We start from the raw sequence: 17,315 nt of genomic DNA on the forward strand, positions 1-17,315 counted from the left end.
TTTTTATATAGTTCATTGCCTAATTTGTATTTATTTTTTGCATAGATGATTATTACATAATAACTTATAATGTGAGCAATTTCGATCATAAGCACCAAATTTTATGACTCGGACACAAAAAATTTTGAGTAAAAATTTCTAGTCGCCTTTCAGAAGTCAAGTATAATCGTAAATACTTCTCAAAAAAAAGAAAAAAATGTGTGATTGTAAATAAATTTGGTAAAAAGAAGAGTTCCACGTGCATGACCTTTCAGTTGGTCATTCAATGCAAAATTCGAAGATTTCAAAAAACTTTTCGTTTCCTTGCAGAAATTTCTGCAGCTATTTTTATTTTTGATTACACCAAAAAATACTGCAGCTATTTTCTTGCTTCCTGTGCTGCCAGCTTTCCATCACAGTCCCATCGTCAAATGAGCTCCTCGGTCTTCCAAGCTAGAATTCCATTTCTATCTGCAATTTACAGGAGCTGTACCTGTTGCATAAAATCAATTAAAATTCTAATATTTGTACAACAGTCTCAAGATTTCTTGTTTTGTTTCTAAGAAAAGGTTTACGTGCGAGCAGTCTAGGAGGAGCAAATAACATTCAGACTTGCTCTTTTGATAATCTTCCTTACCTTAATATCTGCCTTGCATTCATGATATATGTGATGATCATGATAGTCCTATGGCATATATTGGGAGCTAGGATACTAGGATAGAGAGAGTTCAGACTATTTATATTTTTAAATTAATATTGAAGTATTTCATTTATATTTCCATGCATTTTATTAACAATGTTATATTCTTTCATGTGCCTTAATTCAGTTTTTTCATCAAATTATAGTCTCCATGTCCATATATGTTGGACTAATAACATTCCTCAATTTGAAAATTCCCCTTCACATATTTTTTTTGTCATGAGAATGTTAGTTAAATCTCAACTTTTCATTTTGCTAAAATATTTGGAGGTGAGATTTTTTTTCTTATTGAATTTGCTCATCAACAATGATAATCAGACGTTGTGCATTTTTAAAGGGATATTCAACAATCCTGACATGTCTATACAATGTTAAGTCTCGCATTATGTATTAATATTCTTACACATTTCATAACGTGAGATTAACATGTCATGTGGTTTATTAGATAGTCAAACACATTACAATGGAAGGAATCGTCCTAATTCATTTACCCACCCTCCCACTCTCCTTCTCGAGAGATATATACACATAATATTTTGGTGAAGATGAGGTCAGGCAAGTTTTAGTAGAAGATCTTGGCACAGCAGTTTGCATCAATAAATATGAGGACACACAGCAGGTAAAAGGTCTGTGTAGGTAATTAGGTCGATGAGATAAACCAATATGCAATTTCACAATCTCACAATCTCTCTCTCACGTAATTCTCAGGACCTGATAATTGAGACAATGATGGGGCTCTGACCCCTCCTCCCATATGCATATACACGATCGTACGAAGCTCTTAGAATACCCGATTGACAGCTCTCCTTCCATTTCCATCCATCTCTTTCTCTCTCTCTCTCTCTCTCTCTCTCTCTCTCTGATGCAAATTGCCATGCATGCAGGCGTGACCATTTCCCCAATTATACATATGACAAAATTAGCAAATATATGTACTCTAGGATTTTAACCCTTCAAAAGTCATAAAAAAAATGCAATAATCAATATTTAAAAGTTAAAAGCTTCAGTATTTGATATATTATGCAGCACTATATTTTTGCGGAAATAATTCAAAGCACCATAGCATTTTTGCTAAATAAGATGAGATTTATGAAATCGAAGTTAATATTCTCTCTCTGCCGCCATATATAAGACAATGCATGGTGATGAAAGAGAAAGATATAGATGGGGGTTACTGGGTAGAAAAAGTCCAAGGAGAGAAAAGCTAGCTAGCTCCAAGCGGGGGTGTGTATTGAATTCGAAATCCACTTCACACGCTTCCATGCACGCGTTACGGTGCCAGGAACTTACGCCATGCTTACCTCTTGTTCTCCCTCTCTCTTCTGTACTAGTACTGACCCATTCTGCAGACAGAGCACAGAGAAAGGACTGAGAGGCAAATTGCATGGTTGATTGAACACACTCTCTCTCTCTCTCTCTCTCTCTCTCTCTCTCTCTCTGAGAATCTGATCTCTTGTTAGATTCATTTCTTACCGTGCACTTTGCATTCCACCTGATGCCAAGAGACCCCCACCCCACCACCCCTGTTTGGCCTTTCTACTCCTCTGGAAAAAAGCTAAGAATTTATTGTCTCTACACATGACGATTTGCAAATTGCAAAAAACTGTTTCTCGAATAAAATTGTGCTACGGTTAGTTACTCATGTGTGTAAATGAGTTCTGATATTTTATATGAAAGGAACATATATATGAAAGTTATCATGTATTAACCATTAAATTCATCCATACAAGCATAAGCGAATGATCTAACTAATGTAATGACCTTGAGATTTCAATTCTATAACTAAACTCTAATGTTGGTTCATTGGTAATTTTGAGGTTTGGATTGCTTATATAACACAAACTTACCTCCATGAGTAGTTATATACGCTTAAACATACATTCACGTCAGAATGGTCAAATCAAGCAAAACAACAATGGAAATTACTCGTTGCCGGTCGTTAAACCTAGCACCTAACAATGTAAAAGGCCGGGTAACTAATCCCCACTACCAGACGTCTTCCAGAGAGAAAGTCCTGCATATGTATATAAGAGTATGGCTTCGTTTGGTATCTAGGATGAGATAATGCTTTGGATAATTTACTATATTGGAAGTAAATATGAATGATTTTTCATTTGATGAAATTAAACATGAAAGAAATCTATTCATTCTCACCCTACTATTTTGAGGAGAATTTGAATGAATAAGTTTTCTTGATACGTATGTAATTCATCTTTTACCTTAAAGTTGAACTCAATTTCTTAATTTCTTCATGTTAACATAAGTTTTCTTAATATATGTACTTGTATGTAAGAGCAACACGTATACATATGCGTACCACATGCAAATGTAATATAAGCACTTCGTACTGGGGTATATACTCTATATATGTAAGATAACATTACCTATACACTTATTTTTACTTCTCACACATCTTTTTAAATTTTCGGTTGTTAGATCAAATAAATTGAAGAAGAACAATAATAAAAAAAAAAAATTAACAAAGATATGTGAGAGTTAAAAATGAATGAGTGAATAACATCATCCTCTATGTATAGGTAGGTATATTCAGCAGGCGCTGAGGGATGGGGAAGTTAGGGTTGTGGCATAAATAATACGACTGAGACTCAGCAGAGTTAGATGCAGGGCGTATCTATGAAATTATAGGTTGGCATGACATGGCATGCAAATGTACTGAATCACAAACTGGTGGTTGTGCATGCATGCCATCCCCCTTAGCTTATCCCCATGCGTTAAGTTTCCACTGTATACGTAAGCACAAAGACAAGCTACAAGCTATAGAGCTTCAAATACGTTCAATTTCTGCCATGCCAGTTCTCACTTAATATCTACACACATAGAAATATTATATATGAATAATGTTAAGGAGATTAAATTTATAGATAAAATTTGTAAACTAAAAACATGAAAGTTGATGATTGGATTATTACTTAAGCATTGATAAGCATGCTCATTTCCTATTGGTGACACATCATTTAATTTGTAAGTTTTGTCTATAAATTTAGTCTCCTTGGCATTACCCTTTATATATTTATATGGCTCAGGATTGAGTGACATATTTTTTGATATATTTTTTACGGTTGCATAATGTGTTTTAACAATCCACTGTTTTAGGTATTTCCTCAAAGATCATTTTATCAAACAATGTGTCAAAATGTGTGTCCCGAATCCTAACTATAGGGTAATGCTAGGAAGACTAAATTTGGAGATAAAATTTGCAAATTAAATTATGTGTCACCAATATAAATGAGCATGTTATCAACGCTTAAGTAATAAACCAATCATCAACTTCCATGTTCTTTAGGGTTATTTTATTAAAGGGACGGGAAGAGTTTAAAAGTTTTACAATACTTTATGAGAGGGGAAAGTTTTGAGACGCATGAAAGAAATCCAACACTCTATCTACTAGGGTATTAGACAACATAAAAAATAAATTACTATAAATATTAAGATATATAATAAACCAATTTTTAGACCAAATTTGCAAATTATGGGATGTATAATAAATAGAAAATAAGCACAGTAATCAACACTTAAGTCATAATTCAATCATCAATGACCAAGTCATGTAATTTACAAAGGGTAATGCTAGGGATACCAAAGTTCCAAACCAAATTTTGTAAGCCAAATAATGTGGATATTGATAATTGGATTGTTACTTAAGTATTGATTAACGTAATTATTTCCTATTAACAACACATTATTTGTTTTAAAATTCTAATTTAAAATTTTAGTCTTCTTATTATTACTCTACATGTATACACACACAATACAAAACAAAGGATTTGAATCCCATCGGAATCCAAATTGTGGGGATCCTAGGGATCCTTACATCTTAGTCATTCATCGTGAGGTCATAAATCATTTGATTCTTTTTATTTAAAATTAAACACAAATAGTACCTGACGAAAACTGACAGCACGATATATGATAAACGGCTAAGAAGATCCCCACAAAGTGGATCTACAGAGGATCCTCTTCTCAAAACAAAAAGGTCCCAAGTTGCCAAGATCAGAGAGAAATTCTTTGGTTATGGATCCTATCCGGATCCAAATTGTGGGGATCTTAAAGATTCTCACATCTTAATTATTCATTGTGCATGTTGTCATAAATCATTTTTTTATTTTTAATTAAACATAAATAGTATCTGACGAAAACTGAGCGCACAATAGACGATGAATAATTAGGATATGAAGATCTTTAGGATTCCCACAAAGCGAATCAGGAGGAGATCCTCTTCCAAATTCTCTTACGCATTTGATAGATTGGGTCCCACTTGATCTCAGTGGCATGTTGCTTTTGCAGCAGCTTAGCTCAAGCTGACACACATATATACAAGAACAGAGTAGGCGCTCTACAGGAATATATAATTGCACATCGTAACGTTGGAAGAGAAGGACCTCTCGATGACCAACCTTCTTGCCTTCTTCCCAGTCATACCCTAATAACTCGCTCTCTTTTAACTACTTGAAATATCTATATCATATTTTTGATAAATTATCTTTCATGTTACATATGCTACGAGTATTGAATGATTTAGCCTAGCTTGAATTATTATTTTTATTTAGTTCTATAAATTCACATCATCTAATATTCGTAACATTTAATACTATATGTAACACCAAAGTTGAACCTCATACTTCAACTTTTTATCATATTGACATATGGCTAACTGTTAATTACTTTATTTTTTTTTCTTGGTGAACCATTGTTTGTTACTTTATGAATGTCAGTACTGTGATTTTTTTTTTTTTGCCCTTTTTCCTTTATTCTTGTTTTGCCGACAGTCAAAAGAATGGTATGGGGTAAGAGACAATGTCCAATGGCTTACCTTAATTCTTTTTGTTTAAGCTATATAATTTATGTGAAATATGGTTTGTGTCAATATTGGTATCGGGTAGTACTTATTCACATCTTGTAACATGAGGATAGTGTATATCACGTGACGATATTCTATTACTATATAGTAATGTTTTTAAATTGTTAATATGCTATGATTTACATACCTAGTTTTTTTATTTTTTGTCAAACATACCTAGTTCGTTATGTCAAGTTAGTTGGGTTCATTATTTCAAGCTTAGAGCTTTTTATTTATTTGACTAAGAGTCGGGGAAACAAATCAAACACAAAACTGATTAAAACAAACCCTTAATATGAGTTTAAACATTCAAGTTGTAAACTGTAAAAGGCAGAAGGTTTTGTGTATTTCAATTTGTATTAGGGTTGTTTGACACATCATCTGTAAACGACTGGTCGTCTCTTGGACTTATGCAAGCGACAAAAATTGGCCAAATTTCAAAAGAAAACAGCTCAATCAATAGGACCAACCAGCAAGGTCGGTTGAAGGCCCATTTATCCCAAATCCAAGAAATTTTTAGTTGACACGGGAATACGAGTGATACATCATGTGTTTTTATGTAAATCGTGAAAATTTTTATCTTTTAAGTTATTAACTTTTTAACACACATATCCCACCATTTATATAATGACACGTGGTATACCATCCCGTTTGACGATCGCATTGAAAAATCTCTCCCCAAACCCAATGATGACCCAAACTTGTCTGTACTTTGTTGCACCCTTTGGCACTTTTTGAGTTTTTACTTTTTTTGGCTCTTGCCCTTGATCTCCAAAAATGAAAAATCCCAAAAAACATAATATTAGAAAAGCCATTCATTACAAATAAAAAAATTCACAAAAATATGTCAACAAGAATTGGAGAAGAAACTCAATGTCTATAGACTTGCCCTTGTCATGTTTTACTTGATTTTTTATTATAGGTTAAAAAAATTGAGAACTGAAAGAACGGTTTGAATTCATAGACAAAAGTAAAGCTTGGTGACTTGCAAGAAAAGACTAGCAAACAAGCGAAAAAACAAGAGCTCCTATTAATGTGAAACTAAGCTTAGCTTGAACAAAATCGTACGAAGTTAAGTACTATTAACTTCGTACAACACAAAATAAATTTGAACATGATGTACAAAAATATTAAAAATACACACATGTATTACTTCTATCAAACTATCACATAAATTAAAAAAATATATATATCACAACAAAATAAACTAATGAAGAAATTACCTTCAAATTTCTTCTTCGACAATAATCGTATACAACAACCCAATAGAAAACAAAATTAATTATGTTAGTTCGAATTCAAAATTAAAAATATAAATGGCAAAATCAAAATAACAGTTATCACTTACGAGATAAAGAGTGATAGAGAAAGGGAGAGGAGTTGTATATGGAAAAATATAGGAGATAAAGATGGACAAATTTGAATTAAGATTGAGAGAAGATAGAGAGGGGGAGAGAAAGGGTGATGGAGATGGAGAGAAAGATGGGGAGGAAGAGAGAGGAACAAAGATGAAGAGGGAGATGGAGGAAGAGGAGTTTAGAAATTGTAAAGCAATTTCTGAAATCTGCCTCTCATGGCTGGGGAAGATAGTAAAATGACGAAGGTTTTGAGCGACAAAGCCTTCCTCGCCCAATATAGGTTATCATCGCCCAAATCCAAACGAAACCCTAATTGCTCATGGACTTTAGGCAATGAAGCATTCGTCGCGTAAGACTCATTTGTACAACAAAACATCATTCATCGCGTAAGGTGCCTTTGTTCGACAACATAACTCCCATCACGTAATATGCCTTTGTGCGACGACATGATCTTCGTTGCGCTCATTTTTTTTTTTTTCATAAATTTTATTGATTCTATTTTTATTATCAAATTAAGTAAATAAGATATTCAAAACATTCTTATATATATTTAAAGTAAATATTTAATTTGAATACAAGTTAAGCAAATATTTAAGTTTGGTTATATTAGCACCCTAAAAAATGTTGAATGCACCTCACATTAAAATTTACTATTAATGACTTATTTACCTTACTACGCAATGACAATTTTGACCTTATTAGGTTTAAAAAAAATACAAAATTTCTAAATACACCCCAAATCACTTTTAACATATTATTTATCTTCTTCAACTATCAAAACCCTTCGCATCCTCCATTGTTGAATAAAATCCTAACCAATGAAACTATAAACATGTTGATTGAGAAAAATTATTTTTGACGAATGGAACACGAAATCGGTGTTTTGAACGCTTCACATGAGATAAAACTTCGTATTTTTCATTGTTTTAGTGATTTTGACGACATCAATAATTATTTAATCTTGCTTTTGCTGTGTTATTTATGCTTCTATGTTCATATTCATCTTTTAGCGATCATAGAGATTACATTAAGAATTAAACACCTAAAATTACAACCTAATATTAAAAATAGACGACATGGGTTTTAATGGTGGAATTGAAAACAAACCCACATATGCTTAAATCCCAGGCTGCATTTTTTGTCAAAATTCCAGTCGGCATTTTTTGTCCAAATAAGAAGCTTTATTGATTATTTGCATACGACTAACAGAGCATAAGACTACGCCTCCCTTTACCGATTAAAGTATTAGACTAATATTGATATTGAGTTGTATGATGATACTTAGCAAATAATTGAGATGTATGATTCTTAGTAAATAAACGAGGATTTGATACAAATTTTTGGTGTATTTAAACAGGATAACATACAAGGCAATACCTTTACAGGGGACACTGAGGTTGCAACAACAAGCGTCGTCAATTACACAAACACATTTAAAACTGACGAGGTAACTATTTTTAGTATATTATCAAACCCTTACAAATGGTTAGACTTTGTTTCTTGTATTCTATACTTTTATTGGTCCTTCAATTGCTTAGATTTCGAAAGTCTTTAATCTATCAAGGATTCTATAATAGGGAATAGCATATGGGTTGGAAACTTAGCATGTCTACAAGCATTTTATTAGTGGCAAATGACAATGATCTTGTATGTACAGGTGTTTGTGCCAGACGTTCACGAACCTCTACCTTAACAGCTTGGATGCTTTCTGCCATCTTTTCAGCAACTACACTCACACTTGGACCCTTTGGAAACTTGACGAGGTCCACTACATGCTTGGGGACAGTAGTATACACTAGGGAGAAAGGAGACTTGCCAGTCACGCTGTGAACAGCACTGTTGTGGGCAAAATATGCACAAGAAAATGGAAACAACATGGTAGCTTTGAATCATTATTATTGTTATTGAAAAATGTTCAAATGAACCTAAACATTTTTCAAATCATTCAATTTGAAATCATTCAGCAAACTAACGTTCAGATGGTTTTCATTCGGCAAAATTAAAAATGAGCGTTATAATATTTGAGAAATGTGGGGTGTATAAAAAATATGGGGTGTATGCAGAAAATGTAAGGTGTATATTGAGAATGTGCAGTGTGATGGTATTATGGAGAAGGAAGTGGGGTGTATTAAGATAATTTTTAATTGAAAAAGCAAATGTGAGGTGTATTAAGTATGTGTGGTTTAATCAATAATTTGTAGGGTGTTAAGCATCTATAAAAGTTAAATAAAATATTATAATTCGAATATAAGTAAGGAAATATTTACAATATTCATAATAAATCATGTTACTATTAGTATCATCAATATTAAATTTCATATGAGCAAAAATATTAAAATATTAATAATCATAATACCTATTATATAAAAAATAATTATTAAATTATTATTTGACACTTACTAATAGGTCATTCAACAAAGACTTCGTCATCTCCTCCGGCACTTTTTCCTAGGACGACCACTCCATAGGACATTTGTTCCTGACCAACGACTCTATGTCATGCACAAGAATGTAGTGTGCCTTCCTCTCCAATTCTGTTTGCCACATGAAATCATAGTTGATGTGCCTCTGCTGATCATTCATCACAACATTGTCGGATGCGGAATTGGACAAAAATGATATCTACAAATTTATAATTTCCATAAATTCACAAACCCACAAAATTTGAGACACAATTAAACATTCGAAAACTAATTTTCATAACTGAAAAAGAATTTGTTCTTAATTGGGAGAAATAGGAACTTACTATGGAAATCTTCGATCGTCGACGGTGAGAGTACGAAAAAGAAAACAAGATTTGGGATATGGGATAGCGAAAGTGTTGGAGTTTGGGGGAGAAAAAAGATATTTGGAATTGGGGAAGAAGAGGAAGATAGGAAGTGAGGAGAGAAGGGTACGGATTTGAGACTTTAATAAATTTTGTGAACCCTTGCACGATGAAGCCTTCGTCACCTAAAGTTTCATCATCGTCGTATTTATTTTTTTTGCCATTATTTCCTCACTGACCATTTCAGAGACTTCGTCGCATAATTCTTCTAGGGCGACAATATTTCATTTAACATGCAAAAATTGGCGTCAAATCCTCATTTTACCCACAAATTTGTTTAGAGTTTGCTTGATGAATAGGTTAGGTCGTTGAGCAAACATCTATTGCGTCAGAAAACTCTTTGCCACGTAAAGTTCTTTTTTTTTTCTTTTTTCTTTTTTTTGCCGTGAACATTTGGTGCGACCAAACCCAATTTTTATTGCACAAAGTGTATTCATTTTTTTGAGAATACAAATAAATGACTGGTGATGTTGAGAATGAATATTAGAATTATTTCATTTCATTAGAATTGTTATGATTCTTGATTTTTTTTAATTTCCTCATTTACTAACTAAGGTTTTAAAATAAGCTAAGCGTTAGTCGGGCAGTGGGCTGGGGTCTGGCGCTTAGGTTGATTAGGCGGAGTTAAATAAATATATTATATTTCATGTAAATAAGTATCTGTTTATACTTAAAATATATATAATTTCATCATAAACTACAAAATAAAATGACTTATATATTAGGAAGTATTGGAACATAATGAAAACTTAGAAACAAACATATACGGTGTGTTCATTTAAGTTTTCAACAAGTCTCTTATAATTTATTAAAAAAAATAAAGTGCAAAAAGAAAATTATTTATTTTTTGTCTTAGTAGTTGCAACTTAGTCGGGTTTGGGTGGGCTAGATGGGTGCCTAGGATGTCTAGGTGGGCGCCTCAACAAGTGCAAGTGCCATTTTTTAATTCTCAAACGCCTGGGCATTAATTGGGGCAGTGGCCAGCCACCTAACGCCTAGGCGGCGCTAGGCGGGGATTTTTAGAACAGTGTTACTAACACATATGAAATAAATAAATAAACAATAAGCTCATTTGCTCACTTGCAAATAACGTATCTTCATCATAACAAATTTCGTAATTGGAACTGTTCGATGTCTCAATTTTCATTTGAAGATCAACCCTATAAAAAATCATTCGAAATAGAGATTGGTTAGTCCTCCAAATTTATCAAATAAATGGACTATTCATATTTTATATGTTACCTGGCAATGGTAAAGCCAGGACTTGTCGAGGGAAAAAGGCGAAATTTAAAGGAGTAAAAGGTCCCATAAACATGTAGAATTAGATGTAATGTAGGTTAGAAAGGTCAATGACTTGAAATAATTTTAAATATTGAAGACTTTTTGGGGCCTTTGGAGGATTTTATATTGTATTTTAGGCCATGATAAAACAAGGGAATTGTTATTAGCATTCTAAAATTCTCATTCTACACTTTAAACTTTCTATATTTAGAAAGAAAAATATATTTGTGAGGAGTGTAGAATGAGATTTTTAGAATGCCAATAACACTTCCCTAAAACAATTCGAGGTACAATGAGTAATACTTTTTTTTGCCATTATCAAAAAACAAAAAAAGTAATTGTTATCGACATTCTACAAAAGTCATCAAGCATTTCTTCATGTTCTCGCTTATGTATTCATAAATAAGAAGTGCATGATGTCATTTTTGAATTGCTAATATTATTTTTCAATTAAAAAAAAGCCATTTTATACCTGTGTTGGAAGTTTTATAAGAAACATGGTGGGCCATTGCAGCTATTTGATATGGCCCCTAACACAACCTATAACAATAAAGCCTAACGCGTAATCCAACTCTGTAAACAAAATAAAAACCCAAAATGCAGTTGTATCACGAAACTTCATCATAGGCTTGTGGGTGTCCTAACTGAGAAGAAAGAAGCAGCTCCGCACAGATAAACAAAACACAAAACGCCAAACAAAAAAAGATAAAAAAGCGAGAGAGAGAGAGAGAGAGAGAGAGAGAGAGACTTCATGCAAGTTCAGAAGAATCAGAGGTGCAAATTCTCACTCTTAGGATCGATTTCCAACAACCAGAGGTGCAGCACGACCTTGCTATGCCTCTGTGGCTTCTTAACTTTTACCTAGAACCTACACCATTGATTTATTTGATATATTTGAATGAGTAAACGATCCCAAATTCTTTGCAGGAATAATGTTCAATGAATATTAGGACATTGAATGGTTCATGAAGATACGTTATTTGCAGGTAAGAGAATAATTTCATCCCCAAGTGAGGAGAATGCAAGTATTATTCTAAATAAAATATGTTTCTCACACATTCAATATGTAATCCAATACTTGAAAATAACAAATTAAATTAATTAGGGTAGTATAACTCCCTTCTCATTCCTTTTATTTCTTATTCCTAACTTTCCCGAATCACGAATTCCCTCATCTTATTCTCATATTTGTGTTTTCTAGTAATAGAAATTAAAATTTGTTCGTTAATCCAATAGGGGCACGTTTGTTTGGCCTTGCTAAGTTTCGTTAGACTGAATTGATTTAGTTAGTATTTGGTGCAAGCAGAGACTGATTTTAATGGGACTAAGTCAGACTCGTGTAGACTAGATGCTTTGCTAGGTGGTCTTAACGAGACCTCACAAAAGGAGAGATTTGTTAATCCCGTCTCCAACACCTTCTTCACTTCGCCTAAGACTCGTCGAGTTTGCTTCACACCGTCCTCTTAGCCGTCCAACAAATAGATGATCGACGACAGACTTGTATCGCCGATGGTCTCCATCGAAAACCAAATCACCAAAAGACGAGCGTTGTTGCAAGTGCAAGACGAGCGCTGTTATCAGGACGGTGATCTCACACTGCATAATCTAATCACTGGAGTCGCCAAGGGATACTACCATCAGGTACACTCACATACCAATTAGTGCCTCGATCTCGGGCTCTAACAACACAATTGAGATCTGAATTTGTTTTAGAGAGAAGAGAATGAGGAAGGTGGAGATGCTTAACGGCGTGAAAAGGGTGAAGAGGATGATCTTGTTTTGGACCGAAAAATCTGCGTTTTGCAAGAAAAATCATTTTGAGGGATCTGCATTCTGCAGGAAAAAGAGGGAGAAAAGGAGAAAATGGTGGGAGCCAAAGACGGAGAAAAGATGAGAAGTTTTTGTGTGGAGGTAGAGTTTTATAGAAAAAAGGAAAAAAATGTGAATTAATAATAAAATATTAGTAGATATGCATGAAATAATATAATATTATATTCTGTCAATTATCCTGCTTTTGAGTTTGACATTGTACAAAATGTTTCACTAAGTCAGTCTATTCTAAGCTAGTCAAACTTAGTCATGAAGCTAATCAAGTCCATGATAGTATTATACGACAAACGCACCGTAATATCCTTGTTATAAGGTGAGCAATTTAGACATTAGACATTGGAATGAATGTTTTTTCAAATGATGTGAAAAATCAACTTCCAAGTGATGTGAAAAATCAACCTTGTAATTAGTTTGTTTGAGCTATAAGCCCCATTTTCAACAAAAAAAAAAAAAAAAAAAAATCCTTGTAATTCCTCTCTTCACAATACCATGTATAGCATTAACTTTTTAAGCCTCAATTGTATTTTTAAAGCCTATAAGAATTTGCTAAAGTAACTTTTTGTCTTATGTAGTAATATAAACGTAATGAAACATAAGCAATGGTCATTTATAATTATTTTTTTATGCCTTTACGTGACTTGTAAAATTAGCTATAACAATATTGTATCCCATGAAAAAGATAAAAACAAAACGCTACTACTAGTGGAATGAGATGAGATGAGTTGGTCTTTTGCTGTACTTGTAGCAATAGTCCATGTGCTTACCCTTTTCTTTCTGCCTTAGATTTGATTCTGAAACGTCAAATTTGAACATAGTCTGAGTCAAAAAGCTCATCTGATCAAATGCGTGAAGCCCTTAAAAAGTAATGGCCATATCAAATTATCAAAATGATTGAATGTCTTGTACATTTAAAAGCTACCTTGCAATTTCATCCAAAAGCCCTTTTGCATTCTGTTTGCCCTACTTTTATATTTGCAAGTAGGTAGAAACTAAACTTTGCAAAGTCCATGCTGATATTTTTGGAGTGTTAATATCTACTCTTTTTCTTTAATAGTTTTACTAAGGCCCGTTTGAGGTTGTCTTTGAAAGGACTAAAAACGCTTTATAACTACCAAAAACACTCTTGTATATGTTTAGTTGAAATACTTAAAATGAGTACGAAAACCTTTTTTTTGTTTTTTTTTTTTTTCTGGTAAAAAGTACCTACGAACAAAATTGCTTCCTACGAAAACTGAAACGTGCCCAAAATGTGATAATACATTAACTGGAAGAGATCTATGTTTTTTTGTTTGAGGGGCTGGTGAAGGAGTTGTCAAGTATGCAACTGGTACTTCATGTGTCATAATACAAGTGAAGGAAAAGATATTTTATTCTACGTTTCACCACATATATTATGACACGTGAAGTACCCATTTGAATACGAACACTTTTTAAAAATTTTTGTTGTTGAAGAGAGCTCTTCAATCATGAAATACGATACAAGATAGACAGGATTGGAAATTGTAAGGTTGTTTGGGAACTTGGAATCTAGGATTACCCATTTGGACGATCTTAACCTACCCTAATCTTCAATTATATGCAATATATTCTAACGTCATCATTTTTGAGGTCAAAAATATTTCATAGTTTAATATATAATCAAGTTAGAGTTAGGCAAGCCACCAAACATGAGATGAGTATAGAGAATCCGTAAAGTGTAGAAGAATCAAAATGATCAAAGTTTAGGGTTTTAATTAAAATAAGAAAACTTTAGTATACATTTTTAAGAAAATCCCATTCTTTAAGGACTTATTAATATTAATGTTATAACATGTATGTATTTTCTTAATATCATCATATTAAATGTTAATCACTCGTTTGGAAGTGTTTTGAAAATGACTAAAATCACTTTTGGTAAAAATATTTTTGATACAAATTCTTGGTAAAAATCCAAGTGGATTATGGATTACATTTGAAAATAAATGTATTGACTTTTGGTACGCTTAGATTCTAAATGTACCAAAAAACAAAATGTACATAAATCCAAATGTACTATAAAATAAAATGTACAAATATTATAGATAAACAAACGTACCTCTAATAAAATTGTAGAAAAAATGTTTAATCAAATTCTTAAAAAGAACAAATGTTTAATCAACGAAATTGAAAAACAAGGTGCCTATATCAAAACGTCCCTATATGAAAACTATTCACACAACCATTTTACTTTTCACACATCCCTCTCAATTTCAGATCGTGAATCCAATGAATTCAAGAATATAAATTGACAAAAATTAACAAGATTTTATAAAGGTAAAAAGAGATGTGTGAATAACATTACCATATGAAAATTGCACATTACTCATGGTTACCTATAGAAAATTACACTTTGACCACATAACATTTATCTTTTTTTTTGTTGTTGTTAATCTCAGTTTACAATTTCCAACTGTCGATCGAATGAATTCAAGAATATAAATGGACAAATATTAACAAGGGTGTGCATGAACAAAAAGATGTGTGTGAAGAACACTACTATAAAAGTTGCAAATTACTTCTGGTTACCTATAATAAAATTACAATTTGACCACATAATTTTTATTGTTCTTTTTTTTGTTAATCTTAATTTCCTACTTGAAGTTTCTTAATTTTCAACATTTTATATATAAAGTTTTTTTTGTCTTAGTCTGGTACTTAAAGTCATAATTTTGGAAAACTTACATACATATGTTAAGCTAAAACAGCCGCTAATCCCTGACGTGGTGCCCACGTGAACAATGATTAGATGTTACGTGTCAATTTAAGCCTACATGAACATTAAAAAAAAATTAAAAATTTGTTCCACCTTAGGAACCTCCATCACTGCCGCATCTCCCCATCCTCCTCTTTCAATTCAACCCACACGGGTAGGTCTCCACTGATAAAAATAAAAATAAAAAATAAAAAAAATAAAAAAAACAAACAAATACTTCAATTTTCACAGAAATCCAAAACAAAAATTACAAAAAAAATTGAAGGAATCGAACTTACAGGCATATGCTTTTTTGAGGGTTTCGAGCTGAAATGGGGTCTTCATCTGGCGCTTGGGCTTGCTCGGCCCCTCATTAATTGTCAAATTATATAGGGTAAGGTACAAAAAACTACATTAATTATTGATATCATTACACTTTCATATCTCATCTTTTTAAAATGACAATGTCATACCTCATCTTACGAATTTGTGCCAATGTCATATCTCCGTCAGTTTTTCTGTTAAAATTTCTGTTAAGTGCTGACGTGGCTAGATACTAGGGCCACTCACTAATCCAACTGGATTAAAATATAATTAAATATATTTTTTAATAATTAAAAATTAAAAAAATTAATTTTTTTTAATTTTATATAAAATTGTGGATCCACCCTCTCTCTCCTCTCTCACCTCTTTTCTCTCTCTCTCTGAACACCCACCTGCATCCCCAAAACCTTCCCACCCTTCCCACATATCCCCCCCAACCTTCCTCCCCCTCACCCATCTTCTATGCGCAACCTCTCCCTCCAAAAACTCTCCCATCTAGAGCCCCTCGACCTCTCCATCTCCCACCTCTACTTCGCCATTCTCTCGGCCCGCCGCCCCTCTCTCTTAATCACCTGCCTCGCCATCAACCACAACCTCTTCTACGCCGCATCGGGCCACGAGAAATGCCTCTGGATCTCCACTGCGTCGAGTCGGTCAAGGCGCATGAGGACGTCGTGAATGCATTGGCAGTGTCGAACGACAGGACGTTGTATACTGGGTTGACGGATTGTTGAATCTGGGTGTGGTCCAAACCGTTCGGGGAAGACGGAGAAGACGGAAGCGGGGTGAGATCTAGGTTGGGTGGTTGGGTGGTTCTGGTTTTGAGTTTGGGGAAGACAGGGAGCGAAGGGAAGAAAGGGTGAGGGGGAGGAAGGTTGGGGGGGGACGGGTGGGAAGGGTTTGAGGGATGTAGGTAGGTGTCCAGAGAGAGAGAGAAGAGAGAGGCGAGAGAGAGGGTGGTGGAGCAAGGTTGGGGGGACGGGTGGGAATGGGTCAGGTCGGAAGGGGTTTCGCCCGTTTGGGGGATGGAGAGAAGAGAGAGGGGCAAGAGAGACGGGGGAGAGAGAGATTTAATATTATTTTTAAAAAATCTTTTTAAAATTTTAATTATTAAAAAATATATTTAATTATATTTTAATCTAGTTGGATTAGTGAGTGGTCCCCGTATCTAGCCACGTCAGCACTTAACAGAAAAACTGACGGAGGTATGATATTGACACAAATTCGTAAGATGAGGTATGACATTGTCATTTTAAAAAGATGAGGTATGAAAGTATCGTGATACCAATAATTGAGATAATTTTTTGTATTTTACCAAATTATATATTACTCCCTTCGACTCTCGCGGAGCAATCTTCCCGTTGAACCCGGCATACACCAAGAACACAACAAAGAGTGCGTAGTAAACCACCAATCCAAGTATCAAACACGGCAGTGAGCTCAATCCG

This window comes from Pyrus communis, chromosome 8 (assembly GCF_041283825.1).
Source record: "Pyrus communis isolate YQ-2024b chromosome 8, ASM4128382v1, whole genome shotgun sequence".
Lineage (NCBI taxonomy): Eukaryota > Viridiplantae > Streptophyta > Magnoliopsida > Rosales > Rosaceae > Pyrus > Pyrus communis.